The sequence below is a fragment of the Hydra vulgaris genome, chromosome 01 (assembly GCF_038396675.1).
Source record: "Hydra vulgaris chromosome 01, alternate assembly HydraT2T_AEP".
NCBI classification, from domain to species: domain Eukaryota; kingdom Metazoa; phylum Cnidaria; class Hydrozoa; order Anthoathecata; family Hydridae; genus Hydra; species Hydra vulgaris.
The window spans coordinates 25589620-25605039 of record NC_088920.1 but is presented as its reverse complement, the minus strand read 5'-3'; positions in this window follow the sequence as shown (position 1 = coordinate 25605039).

Here is a 15420-nt window from a genome sequence, read left to right as displayed (position 1 = left end):
CTTTCAAGACTAAGACAAAAACCAAGATTTCGAGCTTCAAAAACAAGACAAAGACAGCTAAATCTGAGTCTCGAGTGGACCAAAAGTCAATCCTTGAGACTAAGATCTCTGATATATACATATGTATATATATTTAAACATATATATGCATATATATAAATTATATCCGCGTCCGCGTCTGATATATGTATACATTATATTATAATGTATATATTATATTATTATAATGTATACATTATATATTATATATTATATTATTATAATGTATACATTATATTATAATGTATACATTATATTATAATGTATACATTATATTATAATGTATACATATATCAGACGCGGACGTATCATTAAGGAAAGCGGCTGCCTGGGGCCCCCAATCAGCAAGGGCCCCAGGCCCCCGCTATTAATCTACGCCCCTAACATTTCCCCTGCATTGTTAATGTACGTTTGAAATCAAAATAGTTATAGTTACGATGAAAACTATTGCAGTAAACGCAATGTACTATTCCGTACGTGACATGTGTGCTGTGTGCTTGCTTGAGCGGGAAGCGGGAAATGAGAAGAAAGAAAGATGAATCAAACATACGCGAACATAAGCGAACATAAGCGGAGCAGAAAAACGGAAAAAGCGTGAAAAAAACAAAATTGACAACATATTTTAATGCGTTTACAACGTCGTCGACCCTCACTGACAGTAAATAGGTGAGACAATCACTGTTTTCATGTTTTGTGTTGCGTATCAAAATATTGAAACGATATTCGGTCTCTAACTCTTCTGACTTAAACGAGGAGAGACATAGGTGATTTTGATATTTTACCTACTTTAGCTCCCAACCCTGCTTGTTTATTACATTTTTTAAATATTTCAAGTTAAGATTTATGGACCATACATTGAACAGATCTAAAATATTCTACAATGTTGTTCATGAAAATTATTTTTCTTAAACATTTTACAAAAATATTTGACTGTTAAAACTTCAACTATCATTGCTTCATCATTTCCCTCATATTACCTCCATTAATTGCAATACAAAGTAAAACTTGTATTTGTCAGTATAATGCAAAAAATATTTTTACGTTAACTTGTTTGCTTTTGAAAGAAATGCCATTGTTAGTTTAAAAAAACAGAATTAAAAGGCTAGAAATAGTAAATTTAATTATTATCTAAAATGTTAGAATTGTTAAATGAAAAGTGGCATTATTTGAGTCTTTTTATGTAAGCCTTAAAGGTTTAAAAAGAAGTCAAAACTTTTAGTCTTGATTATGACTGGATGACTGAGAGGTTTCACAGGCATGTAATAAATGTTAAACTTCAACAATGTCTTCTTTTTTCCTTTTAGCCTGGTGACGCTGTAAATCAGGAAGTCCCTTCACTGCCCGGTGGTCGTGTTTTGGCAGATGATCCAACACTGTGGCCAAAAGACTCGAATGACAAAGAACGATCCTCTATTGTTCAAAAAGGCCCTGTTTAGCTAGACATCGACTTCCCTAAAAATCCAGATGGCCGCAGATTTACATCACATTATTATCACATGGTAATGAAAAACGGAAAGAAAATTACACGATCCTGGCAACTCAGCTGTATGCTTTTGTTGTAGACTGTTTGGAAATGGAAAAATCCAATTGAGTTCCAGTGGTTTCAGCGACTGGAAAAATATCCACGCGCATCTTAAGCAGCACGAGAAGTAAAGAACACATCACCAACATGAAAAAATGGCACACACTGAGTGACAGACTTTAAACAGACACAACCATTGATCTGACAAGCCAGGGTCTAATAAAAGCTGAAGTTACAAAATGAAAAGAAATTTTAAAAAGATTAGTTGCTATTGAAACTCACCTTGCAGAGCGAAGTATTGCTTTTAGAGGTCACAGAGAAAAGTTGTATAAACATGGCAATGGCAATTTTTTGGGCCAAGTAGAATTGGTGGCCAAGTTTGACCCGTTAATGAAGGAGCTTCTGAGGAAAAACTAGGAAAAAGAAATCTCTGATACATACCTGAGCAAGACCATTCAAAATGAGTTAATAGGAGTTATTGCACAGAGTGTTACTGATGTCATTGTAGAGCGAGTCAAAAAGGCAAAATGCTATGCTGTTATCATGGACGGCACACCAGATATTAGCCATGTTGAACAGCTCTCAGTAATGCTACCCACTGTAAATTGTAAGCTCAATCCATGGGAGTTACAATCCATGAACATTCTGTGGGTTTTCTTGTGGCCGAGGACATTACTGGGAAAGGTCTGCTTGACCTTTTTCTAGGACACCTCAACAAACTGCACTTGGACATCTCTGACCTTCGTGGACAATCCTATGAATATGGTAGTAATATGCAAGGGAAACACCAGGGCGTTCAGAAGAGAGTCCTAGAAGTTAACAACAAAGCCCTGTATGAACCATGTGGAAGCCACACCCTAAACTTAGTGGTTGGTGATGCTGCTAAGTCTTTCGTGATATCCTTCAACTTTTTTGGGTTATTGCAAAGGCAGTACACTTTTTTCAGTGGGTCTGTTTATCGGTGGACAATTCTCAAGCAGCATGTACAAGGATTTTCTATCAAGGCTTTGTCCACAACAAGATGGGAGTGTTGGATGGAGGTTGTGCAAGCAGTACGTAATCAGCTTGCAGACATTGTGAAAGCTCTAACTGTTTTGAAAGAGTTTGCACAGGAGAAAAAAGATGCAGCGTGTGCATCAAGTGCTAAAAGCCTCTGCAAGGGCATGACAAAAATACCTTTGGTGGTGAGTACCATTGTTTGGTATAATGTGTTGTATCAAATAAACAGAGTGAGTAAGATCATGCAGAGCTCCAATGTATCCATTGAAACAGTAAAAAGTTAGATACTGTCTGTATTAAAATATTTAGAAGATTTCAGAGAGAATGGATTTAATGCTGCAAAAACTGATGCCAAGGTGATTGCAGAAATACTTGAGGTGGAAATGAGCTGGCCTGAGGAGCGACAGAAAAAAGCAAAGAGGCAGTTTGAGTATGAAGAAAGAGAGGAAATACTTTCAACTCCAGAGGAGCGCTTCAAAAGAGATTTTTTCTCCACTTAGTTGACACAGCCATAGTCACATTAAGGGAGAGACTTTCTCACCTACAGGGCTTCTTTGACTTATATGGATTCCTTTACTCCACTGAGTCACTGAGAAACACAGTTCAGGAAGGGAAGCTGGGTGAATGCTGCCACAGACTGGAGGAGACTATGGGAGATGTTGATGCAGAGGACCTGAAAATGGAAGTAATGGGGGCCGTCAGATCCTTCTCCTCACAGATCTTAACACCATTTGAGATGTTAGATTATATATATCAACAGAATGTGCTTGACTTGTATCCAAATGTAAGCATAGCTCTAAGACTGTTACTCGCCCTCCCTGTGACTGTAGCTTCTGGTGAAAGAAATTTCTCAGTACTTAAACGACTAAAAACATACCTGAGGTCCATCATGTTACTGGACAGGCTGTCTTCCTTTGCTGTCATTGCCATTGAACATGAGGTCAGGAAAACAATGAACATGGACACACTTATACAAAGGTTTGCAGAGGCCAAAGCCCGCATTGTTAAGTTCAGCAAGCGATGCCAACTGTGCCTGCTAGCTCAAAAGTGATAATATTATTAAAGCTGAATAACTAAATACAGTATTACCAAAAAAATACACTTGAAACAAACAAACAAAAAAGATCTTAAAGGGAATATAATGAAGAAACGAAGAGGAGTACAGTCACAAAAGCATAGAGAATGAATAAAGGAAAGGACGAGAAAAAAAGGGACAAAGAGAAGAATTCACCCACATTCCAGGGAAAGAGGAATAAAAGAGGAGACAGAAATAGGGAGCCTAGAAGAGAGAAAAAGAGTAAAGGTAGTACTTTGTAAATCAGTAAATTACATTAATGTATACTTTTTATATTTAATCTAATGTGCTCTTATGTGATTATTTTTCTTCAGTAAAATAAGATAGAAGACAACTTATAAGCAGAGATCCAGCTGAATAATCAAGGTAATTCATGATCACATAATGATGTAAAAACACACTGCAGGAAAGTGAGTTTGTTTCCTCCTACATTAACATATTTGTTATGTTTTTTTTGATGCAGTCTTTAACCACATGTCACTAAAGACCAGTAACAAGACCATGACTGAGAATCTTCAACAACCTCTGCTGTTTGATATATTGTGTAGATAACAGTTTCAATTGAAATCCCTAAAGTCAAGAGACAAATCACAAGTTTTACAAGAAAAAACCAACAACTTTTTATTGTCCTTTTTACAGGTTGCACAAGAGAGTCTCTAGTCTGGATATCTTTCTATCCATATCGGGCCAGTGTGTGAATTCACATCCAAGTACTGCATCTCAAACACAGACTTTTTCACATTTATCTGACAACTTTTCCCTGTTATAAAATATGTAACAACTAAAATAATTAAAGTTATAATAATCTTCTAATTTAGGAAAATATTATATACTATTACTATATTGTTCACATCTCTAGTCATCTGTGTTTAGTTAGTGTTGTTGAATTTTGATGTAAGACTTGATTTAGAGCTTTTTTATTGCAATAATAAAACAAAAGTTTTTGAAAAAACGATTTTAATAAGTAATTGTACCTTATTAAAGTAAAGAAAAAACTGTTGATTTTATGGTATGGTTCACAGCATTGGAGTATGAAAATGAAAACCTTGGACCCTCAGGGCCTTATAGTATTTTTAGGCCAGGGATAATAAATTCCAGTCCTCAAGGTCCACAGCCCTGCATGTTTTACTTTTTTCCCTTCTCTAACACACCTGATTCAGTCAGTAAATTATCTTTTCCAAGTTCTGCAGAAGCCTGAAAATCATCCATTCATTCAAATCAGGTGTGTTGGACCAGACAAACGAGTAAAACGTGCAGGGGTGTAAAACCTCAAGGACATTAATTGATTAACCGTGATTTAGGAAGATTGTTTTTTTGTTTTTTTAATTTATTTATTGAATTTATCAGTTATAAATAAATATATAAAAGCTATAAAATAGATAAGACCAAAAAAGTTTCTTCATTAAAAATAAGAGCGCTACGCTATCACATAAAAAAAAGAGAGGCTATATAAACCTTGCACATACCAAAACTCATTATTCATTAAATGATCTGACTTAAACCCCAGGGGTGGGGAACCTTTCTGACCTTGGGGGCCGCATGAACCTTAAAAAATATTTGGGGCCTGTACTAATAAATATGCAAATTTGGTGTATAGTACTCGTACTAATGTTATATTTCTTAAAGCATCTTGTATCACAATATTTTTTAACGCATGTATCACAATATTTTTTAATGTATCACGTATCACAAAAGTTATTAATGACTTTTCTGATTCTGTTTCTTTTGAACCAGAATTCGAATATTTGGCTCTATATTTGTAGTTTTAAGCTTCAGTTGGTCTTCCAGATGCTCATCGGTCAACTGTGACCTTAAACAAGACTTGATAAATGCCGTAACGTAGATTCACAGCAATAGGTTGTACCAAAGCAGCTCAGAAGACGCCTGGCAATTTGACGGAGTTTTGGATACTCAGTTTTCCAATTTCCAATGGATCCTTCTTGTTGTCAAAGAGAGATTTTAGGATAATGTCCTCAGAAAGCTCAATCAGTTCCATCTGTAAATATTCTGGAGCTGTTGAAGTTTCAACAAGATGAGGTTGAAAAGCTAGTTTCAGTGTTTCATTATGTTCTTAAAAGTCTTTAAACCTGTCATTAAATTTTGCAATCAAAGAATCCAGGACTGTTTTATACCTTGATGTATCATTATTTTCCAACCTTTTCTCATTTTTTTGTTCAAGAATAATTTTTGTGAGCTCTGGGAAATGTTCTGTAGATAAATTTGACTTGGAAATAACATCTTTGAGAAAAACAATTTATAGATTGATTAAGTTTTACCTTTCAATGAACTATTCAGCATGTTATGCTTTTTCATCAGATCGCAAAGAAAAGCAACATTTAAAGCAAAGCATTTTACCCTTGGTTGCAAAGCATTTTACCCTTGGTTGGAATCATGAAGTAATCTTCCTCCCATTTTTCATTAAAAGACCGATTTTCCTCTTGCACTGTTCTTGCTTTTTTAGGAGAACTGACATTTTGACACTAGTTGAAAAATTAGACATAAATAAAAAATCACGATATACATTGTAATACAAAAACTTACAGTCAATTAATTTCTACTGTCACAAAAAAAAATCCGTACGGTGTTTTTATTTATTCATTTTGTTTTGTTTTATTGTTACTTCTGTCAATCAATTACTACTGTACCAGCTTTGCCAAGTTAAACAATTTTTTCCCTTAATTAACATTAGCATTCATACACTTTACTATAACTAAAATGAAAAAATAAAGTTATTTTTTAAATTTCATTATTTTCTCTAAAAATTTTTAAAAAATTTAAGTTCTTAATTTTACATTTCGGGGCCGCACAAAGAGTGTCTGGGGGCCGCAGGTTCCCCACCCCTGCCCTACCCCGAACCATATGCATTTGTTAGTCTATTCCTATTTATCATTTGATACGGTTGACTCTCGACAGGGATCTTCCATTAAGTATGAACGCAGTAATAGGGGGAGTGGGGTGGTGGTGGCGGGGTTAGGGATCATCAATAAAGTATGTACGCTTGGAGGGGAAGAGGGGGTCTGAATATAGCGTATATGAGTTGGGAGGGCAGTGGGTCAATTATAAAAGAAAGGAGACCCTGAATTAAAAAAATATCATAAAATGTTAGATACATAGGTTAAAAGCGGAGGTACTTTTAGGGATGTGGAGGGTACTCAAAATAGTGTATTGCAAAATGCGAGGGAGGGGGGGTGGACGAAAAAAAGCGTACGTACTTTATGGACGACCCCTAACCCAAAAACGTAAAAGTGAGTAGGGAGAAGGAGGGGAATATTATAGACAGAGGAGTATCTACGCGATTTCAACAAGAGTTTTAAAAAAATCAATATTACGTTACTCAACAAAGAAAGGTGCAATAAACAAAAAGAGGCGGCCGGGCGGGATGTAAATGAGCATGGGTTTTGAATAAAGTATTTTTTAGCACAAAAACTGTGATATGTGCATTATATATATATATATATATATATATATATATATATATATATATATATATATATATATATATATATATATTTAATTTTAAAAGCACCGCAGAAGTTCACGCCTCCTTCCTGCGTAAAACTTCCGATTAAATGCTCAACTGCGGTGCATCCATGCATAGCAATGTTCACAATAGTTTCAGTTAGTAAAGGCTGATTTTGTTTAATTCTTTGCCTATTAGGCTTGTCCTTGGCATTCACAGTTAAGCGTAGTTTAAAATAAAGATTTGAATTTTCTTTCTACTGCTTCAGTTCTCTTGCTTTTATTGCTCTTTTCTGGTCAGCTTTCTTTCTACTAAACTGCTGTTCTAAATTTTCTTTGTTCTTTTTCTTTTCTTTTCTGTACAGTTTTTAATACAAAAAAATAGTTTAATATATTAAATATTTTTTTGGCGTCACACTTTTTCAACTCCTCTCCCTCCCCCTTGTCATAGGTCATTACAAAAGTCTGGACCTCTTCCCTCCCCTAGATGCGTGATGTCGTTTATGTACAGCCCCTCAATGCTATTTATAGACAGCCAGCTGTTAGTTTTTAAGCATTCAAAATTTATCTGCGCATATTTTTATACACAAAAAATATATTGCGGAAACATGTTTATGTAGTCGGAGGCATGAACATTGACTTATTCAACCATGCTTTAAATATTGTTGCAAAATCTTTTATTGTTACTCTTTTCGAATATATTCTTTTCCCAACTATAAACAAAGCAACAAGAGTAACTAAATATCATCAACATTGCGTAATAACTGTAATAATTACGTATTAACATTACAAGATAACGTAATAGCTAACAATTTTCATAATAGCCGTTATAACGGGTGATGCGGAAGTTATCGGACAAAATAAAAACGTCAATAACTTATTTATAAATAAAAAAAACAAACTACTATTATATTTTTTTTTTAAATAAAGCATTTACCTTTTAATAAAAATATATTATTTTTATATGAAAAAACACCACCATCTGCAATTGATCTCAATTTTGCTCCGACGCCTTTCATATGCGACTGTAAAAAGTTGAAATCAATTTCTTGTAGTTTTAGTTTAATGCGATCAATCAAAACTTGCTCTGTTGAAGCTTGCCAATCTCCCTCGTAAACCTTCTGTGCCAAACGTCCCCAAAAATTTTCAATTGATCGTGCTTGCCTCAAGCACGATCATTTGGGGGATTGGATTCTTTATCAACGTAATAGACATATTGGTCCATCCAATTTAGAGAATCTTTAGAATAATGAGAACTTGCTAAATCTGGCCAAAATAAATACTTAAAGTCTCCATGATTCTTGTGAATAAATGGAAGAAGTTGTTTTTCTAAACATTCATTAATATAGATTGATGAATTGATCGCTACAGCCTTGGAAGTGCGAAACAATGGCTTGGACATACCACGGTCAGATAACGCTATCCACATTGATAATTTTTTTGGAAATTTCTCTCTTCTTATAAAACGAACACTTTCTGGGCATGTCTTTTTGTTGTTTTTGTATTATCCAGAATTTCCAGGCATGTTGTCCCCTGCAAAACAAAAGTATTTTTCGTCATCGATGACTAGAAGCGATTTTGTGTTATAGAGTTGGTTAACTAGTTTCCTGCTTCTTTTCTTTGCCTTTATTTGTTGTTCTATAATGTATTTTGGAGTCTTTTCACGTTTTCTATATTTAATATTCATTTTTTTAAACTGACAACCAATTGTTGATTGATTTACTCCGAATTTAAAACCTATTTTTCTCTGACTGACCCCTTTTCGATTGTTGACAAGTCTCGTTAATTCAGCTTTCTTTTCTCTAGTCCAGGATGTCGGACGACCAGGGTGCTTTCTATCAGAAAACGATTGAACAGTTTCAAGTCTTTTTAGGCTATCATATATTGTACTTCGAGCAAATCCTTCCTTTTCAAAATGGTTTACGATTTTTTTTTTTATATTAGGTTTATTTACGAAAAACATTTTTAGTCGCTTTCGAAAAGATTCTCTTTCAGCTGCATTTAAGCTCATTTTAAATAATTGTGTTTCAAATCATAAAGTTTATATTTTATAGAACGTTTATGTCTACGCATAAAACCACAAAAACTAACTATTATGCTCAAATAATGAAATTAGGATTTGTCCGATAACTTCCGCATCACCCGTTAAAACGGGTATAATTAAGACTAAACTGATCATTTTTCTATATTCCTTATTACTGATAGCGTAACTCCTAATAATACTACCCTCAAATCAACAGTATTCATGAGACAAATCAATGAAAGTTCCAGAAGCCAATTTAAAAATTTATTACATAAATCCGTCGATTGAAATCTTATTTTACAATCTCAGATGTAGTAAATGCTTATGATTTATTTCTGAATTAATTTTGTAAAATGTATAATAACATGTAATGTATGATAATGTATGATAATGTATGATAAGATATATCCTTTAAGAGTTTTAGTCATTTTTATCTCCATGGAAGACCAAAGGACTAATAAAATCATCAAGGAGAAAAACAAAAGTTCTGTGAAAAATATTTAAAACTTAAAACTTACAAAAATTAAATTAAATACAAAAACTAAAAAATTTATTTGAAAAGTTTCTTTGTTAATTTCAAACTACATTGTTTGAAATTAACAAAGAAAACACTCAGAATTAACTGGGAAGGAAAAAATTGCAAAAAACAACTTACCTCAAAAAGTTTCTATTGAGAAACTGAACAGTTTTTTCGTTGATGTTAGTCCAAGCTTAGCAGTGAAAATTCCATTTAGTCAAAAAGAATTTGATTCATATCTTATAACAGCTGATATAATTATAGACGAACCAATTTTGAAAAAAAGTTATTGCATAGTGCAATTTTGTAAAAAAGGAATCAGGTCACAATCCTGACAAATTAAAAATTGCAAATATAATACCTATTTACAAATCTGGCGACGAGACTAATATTTCAAACTACAGACCTATTTCAGTCTTGCCCTACATCTCTAAACTAATTAAACGCATTATGAATAACAGACTTTATAAATATTCAACCGAAATAAAATTTTATACTATAATCAATATGGTTTACAAAAAGATCATTCCACTGACTCGTAATACTGAAACTGGTTAAACATATACCAAATGGATTTAATAGTGTTTTAAATGCTTCTAGTGATTTAATGAATGTACTAGATCTTTAACACTATCTTATTTGCAGATGACACTATATTATTTTATTATCAAAAAGATATTATTGTTCTTTTTAAGATTTTTAACGAAGAATTAAATAAGATTAACGAGTGGTTTAAAAGTAACCGACTTTCATTAAACGTTGATAAAACAAAGTTCATCCTATTCCATAAACCGAGTAAAAGCGATAACTTTCTCTTAAGAGATCTCTTAAATTACCCGAGCTTTTAATTAATTACATAATAATTAAAAGGGAGTTAACTATAAAATTTCTAGGACTGCTTTTAGATGAAAAATTGTCATGGAAACCATATTAAATATATAGAAAATAAGATTTAAAAAAGCATTTCCATGTTATATCAGAAAAAACCGTTTCATAATAGTCAATTTGAAAAAACTTAAATTTTTTGTCCATACATAGCTATATTTCTTACTGTAACGTTCTCTGGGGTAGCACTAATCACACTAAATCAATCACACTAAACTCAAAAAAATTTATAGCAAAAAAAAACATGCTTGCAGGATAATATTTGGGGCAAATAAGAATGCACATTGCGAACCTGTCTTAGGTCAGCTTGGAGCTTTAAATATTTTTGAAATTATTATTTATCAAGTAATGTTATTAATGTTTAAATCAAAGTGCTGTTTATCTCCAGTAACATTTCACTCTAACTTTAACAAAATCTCTCATAAATATACTACCAAATTTTCAGTGAACAACTTTGTCATTCCTTTAAACCATCTTAAATGAGGCTCGTACCAAATTCAATATTGGGGACCTTTTGTTTGGAAAAATTTTCTTCACATTTTTAATAAAAAACAAGACTTTGTTTTTGCACTTTGAAAAGTTTTAAGGTTGATTTAAAACGGCATTTACTAAACATGGACTTCGATATACAAGATTTCAAATATCTTTTTTAAAAACAATATCAAAGTTTTAAATCACAAATCATCTAATTTTTTTTGTCATCTAATTTAGGTTTTCTTTTTTACTAACTGTTGTCTTTTTTTGTTTAAAAACTTTGTTAATAATTATTAATCAGCCCTAATTACTTATTTATATTGGATTATTTTTAATAAGATTTAACGCAATTTTTAGTGATTAATAACTTTCACGACTCTGTTTTATTTTATTTTTAATGTATTACTTTCATCTCACTTTTGTATTATTTTATTTTTTATTTTTAAATTATTCCGATGGAAGATCGTTAGCAAAAATTTATTTTTTTGCTGAAGTGTTGTAGGTTCTTATACTGTTTTATTTTATCACTTATTCCTAATGTAATTACGTTTGAAAGCAATATTGTAACGAGGCTTGGCGATTAGACAAGTCTGTCTTTATATTGTTTTGGCCAGGGTTTTCTATTATTGTAATTTCTTTTTTCCAATTTTTAACAAACGGAAAATAAAAAAATAAAAAAATTAAAACTCAAGAAATTCCCTAGGTGCCTTTGGCGGTAATAAAAACGCTTGAATTTTAAATAGAAAAAATGCTTGATTTTCGAGCGTGTTTAATTAACCGAACAAATTTGACAAATTTCAAACAGCTAAATAACAATTTTTTTCAAAAACTATTTTCGGCTATTTAAAATGCACTAAGGTATAAGGTAATAAGGTAAAAGTTATTTAAATCATAATATATACTTTTTTGTTTATTCATGATTTGAATTTTCTTTAAAAACACTCGTGTCACCAGTTAAACAAAATTTAGATACAGCCTTTTTAGTGTAAAAGTTACCTTGATACTTTCTCTTTCTTTTTCTGTTTTTTTTTTTATAATTAGTCATTTTTAATATTAAACTATAAAAATAATTATCTTGACATTTAGGAAAAACTTGGAAGTTTATTACCAAGAACGATTATTAACATGCTTGTAAATCTAACTAAAAGAGTAAATCACATTAAAAGGTTGTTTCAGTTTATGACTTATAAAAGTGTGTTTAAGTTTATGACTTATCTCTTCGTAGAAACAAAGAGCATCACAGAATAAGTCATTTACAAGACTTTTTTTTTTTTCTTTTCTTAAACATTTTAGTAAATCGTTGTACAATAAAATCGTTAACATTTAGAGAAGAAAATCATACTATAAGAACTTAGTAAAAGATGATATGGTTATACAGGTATATAGTGTTATAAAAAGAACGTGGAGACTCGCAGAAGACAGTCAGGTCTTGTCATCGAGAACCGCTCTTAATTTACAATCTCAATAAATCATAATCAAATATAGCTGTAAATCTCTATAATAACTTGACAGCATAAATACATCAAATAATACATGAAACTATTTAACGTTGTTTAACAAGACAAAAATATTTCTTAAAGTTTTTTTAAATGAAAGGTAACTCTATTCCAAAGAACAACCAAAATATTTTAAAACTATTTTATTTCAAAGACAAAAACTGCTTTAGAGACCAGCAGTAATCACCTATTATAATACTGTTATATTGTCCTTGGTAACTTTTATAATTTTAATATTTTGATGAAAATGCTCACAGTGCTTCTTGTTTACAAATTTAAAATCTTCTGGAAAAAAGTAAAGGTGACTGTGAATAAGGTGAATGTGAATAACTTTAATATTCATGTAGTAGCGAAGTTTTCAATAACTGAAAAGCAGCTTTTTAATCTTATCTTCATATTTTTCAGATTTAGACACAATCCAAAGGAACTATATGGGTCAAACTAATCAGGTTTCAAGCAGAAAAAAAAGGTTTTTTGATTTCCTCGAAATTCAAGCAGAAAAAAAGCCTTTTTTACAATCACAAAATTCCAGGACTGTCTTAGTAAATAGTTTCAATACTTTCTTAATATCAATTCCGAGATTTCTTATAAGATCGAACGCAATAAGATGCGTATTGAGGAAATATATAAAAATAACAGATTTCTTATAAGATCGATTATAATAAGATTGAAGCGTATTGAGGAAATAAATAAAAATAACAATTTATACGTATTAATAAAAGAATTTTTATTTACTATAAAATTGCAGAAAATAATTGTATTTTCAGTTGTACTATAAAAATGTTATCAAAAAATATCTGAATCACGAGTACCATACTTTTCTTCTTTAAAGATTATGTCCTTAAACTAGTATTGAAAAGCAAAAAAGCAATTTTAGATTCCATAGCAACGGCCTTAGCAACCGTGTTTATTTTTTTATGTTTTAGCTCTAATTTAAAGCCTAGTTCCATAAATATAAGTTCAAAAATGACTTATTCTGTGATGCTCTTTGTTTCTACGAAGAGATAAGTTATGTAGTTTTTGTTCTTCGGAATAGAGTTACCTTTCATTTAAAAAAACTTTAAGAAATATTTTTGTCTCGTTAAACAACGTTAAATAGTTTCATGTATTATTTGATGTATTTATGCTGTCAAGTTATTATAGAGATTTACAGCTATATTTGATTATGATTTATTGAGATTGTAAATTAAGAGCGGTTCTCGATGACAAGACCTGACTGTCTTCTGCGAGTCTCCACGTTCTTTTTATAACATTAAATACCTGTATAACCATATCATCTTTTACTAAGTTCTTATAGTATGATTTTCTTCTCTAAATGTTAACGATTTTATTGTACAACGATTTACTAAAATGTTTAAGAAAAGAAAAAAAAAAAAGTCTTGTAAATGACTTATTCTGTGATGCTCTTTGTTTCTACGAAGAGATAAGTCATAAACTTAAACACACTTTTATAAGTCATAAACTGAAACAACCTTTTAATGTGATTTACTCTTTTAGTTAGATTTACAAGCATGTTAATAATCGTTCTTGGTAATAAACTTTCAAGTTTTTCCTAAATGTCAAGATAATTATTTTTATAGTTTAATAATAATAATGACTAATTATAAAAAAAAAAACAGAAAAAGAAAGAGAAAGTATCAAGGTAACTTTTACACTAAAAAGGCTGTATCTAAATTTTGTTTAACTGGTGACACGAGTGTTTTAAAGAAAATTCAAATCATGAATAAATAAAAAAATATATATTATGATTTAAATAACTTTTACCTTATTACCTTATACCTTAGTGCATTTTAAACAGCCGAAAATAGTTTTTGAAAAAAATTGTTATTTAGCTGTTCAAAATTCTTTTGTCAAATTTGTACAAGCTGAAAATATCACATAATATGTTGCTGCGTAAAAGATTTTCTTTGACTTTAAAAGTTAAATGTACTCATTGTGATAACATTGATAATTCTTATACATCTCCTGAAGTAAACAATAAAAAGTGTGGAAATAAACGTCATGAAGTCATCATTCGCAGTCTAATGGAATAGGATGTGGCAGAGAGTCAATGATAGGCTTTGCATTATGATAGACTTTGCATTATTATGAACATGCCACCCCCTATGACCTATAAAAATATTAACAGAGATAATGACGAGTTACATATCGCATATCAGAAAGCTGCAAGTTGTACTTTGATAAAATTCTGCTATGAAAGTAAGACAAAGTCTTGTAAAACCATATGACGATACATCAAATCTTGATGATTGTTCTGTTTCTGTTGATAGTACCTGGCAGAAAAGGGTATATTTTTCCCTTAATGGCGTTGTTGCTATGGTAGCGCACAAAAACAAAAAAGTTATTAAAACTTTGTGATGTCTTTACATAATGTTATGACAAAGAGCATTGATTGTGGTCAACCGTATTGCAATGGCCAGTTTTGATGTTTTTAATGATTAATTTTTTTAGTTTACAACTTTTTTTATTTTATAAAAATTGTTTTCCTCAGTTTTCTACTTTTTGAATATTTCTAAATATTAGAACACGAATATCTCAAAAACTATTAACTCTTTTTATTTGAAGTTTTCACAGTTTATTTATTGATATTGTAGAAAAGGCTGGTAGTAGAATAAATAAAAAATATTTTTTATTTTAGTCACAATCTGCTATTTTACAAACCCTGTGGACCATTTCTTTTGTCCGTTGCAGCCCTATATCTGCTATTTTAGTTTGGCCTAATATTTTTTTAAATTTTACTAAGGGCCTAAATATGCTTAGAAAATTTGAATCTTAAAGCTCAAATACTACTCAAGTTATTTATGTTTTTGTTAGTGCTTGTTTTTTGCCTTTTAATTTTAAGAAAAATATCAAATTTTTAAAAATAAAAAGTGTAAGGTAGTACTTTCTTAAATCATATCATATTGGTTAGCATATACACAATTTTAAAAA